Genomic DNA, 2,133 nt, shown 5'->3' on the forward strand with positions numbered 1-2,133 from the left:
AGAAGCTGCTGTGTTCACTGCACTGCTGTGGCACAGAGCAGCTGAGCAGGTTGTGGCAACGTGGAGTTAAAAGTCAAGATTCCCACAGTGGACATTAATTTCTCATCACGGATCACTCTGCTCTCACTTCTTCTTGTGTTCAAATCAAAGGTAGAGATCACAGCACACATCTCCAGTCCATTCCTCACCACATATCTTGCTTCAACAGCTCCTAAACCCTGTGGTCTGAGCGAAAATAAAGACTTCTGCTGAGTCATATGACCTTATTTTTGATAACCAAACCCCACACTTTCTAAGGTAATTTAAGGAAGCTCTTAGCAGATGCTGAAAGCCCAATTTCTCCACGATGGCCTCCAGTTTGATCCAGCAGGTCCCCGTGCACATGTCTATCCAGAGAAGGATCTGTTCCATGTCTTAATAGGCCTAGGTGATATTTTCTCTGATTGGAAAGCTGGTTAGTACTGCAATCTGGGGGTTCCTAGAAAGGAAACCCAACTGGGTGTTTGCAGCTAATCTGCAACAGACAACATCCTTTCAAGGCAGCTCCTGGAACTGCATGGAAGGATAGGATGTGACACTACTTTTCATAGATGATTTTGGAGTATTTCTTGGTTTGGATGGTTTTGTTTCCAGGAGGGTTAAAGGGACAATTGGCTCCTGTTCTGTTATTGAGGAATAACTTTCATTGCAATCAACCATCGGTCACAAGACACAGGAAGAGCACTGAACGCTGGGGTAAATGAATGAAATGATGATGTTAAAAATGCAGAGGGATTGCCAGGGAACACTTGGAGGATATCTGAATCACAGCAGGGGAAACAAGATGAAAGCAGGACCTAATTTAAGAATGAATCATCCAATTTGCATTCATTATCCTCACACCCTTGCCTTCTCTTTGGCCATATTTAGATCCAGAATCTTTTATTAGGGTCTCAGATATTCAGGATTGTTTTCATATTTACTCCTGAATGACCCTGCATGATTTACAGCCTGGTTGGAAACAAGACTTGAAGGAAATCCATACCACAGAGATGTGCATCCAGCATCCCTCACCATGAGACCTCTTCTCCAAAAGAGTGGTGATGCGTTGGCACAGGGAGGTGGAGATGTGGCACTGAGGGACATGGTCAGTGGGCATGGTGGGAGTGGGCTGGGGTTGGACTGGATGATCTCAGAGGTCTTTTCTGACTGTAGTGATTCTCTGGTTCAGTGAAATTACAGGAGACCAGAGAGAGAAGGAATTTGTGCCTTTAGATCAGGGATTGCCAGTGCCATAAAGATGAAATGCACAGCCAGCCTTCCCTTCCCTTGGCTATCTTTATAGTCTAGAAGTCACTTTTCTTCTTTGATATATCCAGTTGTTCAACTCCAGCAAGAAGGTTGGAGGTGGGGGTCACAGCTCCTTCCTGAGAAACAAATGATTTTGGTTTTCATTTCCTGAGGTTAACAAGGGTGGTGAACGGAAATCTCTTCTCCCAGGCCATCCATCCACAGGGCTCTACTGCCCCTTCCATGGAGTGCCACAAATGGACTATCCACTATGGGACAATGTTTGGGATCCTGCTGGGGATGGGAATCCAAACCACTCTCACTAGGAAATCAAGGAGAAATCTGTCCACTTGCAAGCCATTTACAACACTTGATCACTCCTTCTGGTCACAACAAAACAATTTATGCTGCAAAACAGGGGCATTTCATCTCCCAAAAAGCACAGGGAAAATTGAATTTCAGTACTGCATCACCATCGGCTTTCCAAAAAAACACCTCAAGCAAAAAAAATCTCAATTATTCCTTCACTCTAAATTACTGTTTCACATGACTGGGTGCATGGATGTAGCAGAGACCAAGAAACTCAGTGCACATGGGGCTAGGACTTGGAAGGCACCAACACGTCCCCTTCCCTTTGCTTGTATATTCCTGGCCACTTACCAGGAACTGCAAGCCACTGCACAGTGTCCCACCAACTTAGGGGCAGGGGATGGGGCAAAATCAGTGTTTTCTCATAAATCCGGACAACGTGTATATCACTGTAATTGATGTCCAACTTTCAGCTTGACATGCTTTATAAACCCTGGGCGGCTTTGATCTCCTTGTCTTTGCCTATAAATGCAAGGATTACAAAAACATTCCAAA

Source organism: Meleagris gallopavo, chromosome 2 (genome assembly GCF_000146605.3).
Source record: "Meleagris gallopavo isolate NT-WF06-2002-E0010 breed Aviagen turkey brand Nicholas breeding stock chromosome 2, Turkey_5.1, whole genome shotgun sequence".
Taxonomy (NCBI): Eukaryota; Metazoa; Chordata; class Aves; order Galliformes; family Phasianidae; genus Meleagris; species Meleagris gallopavo.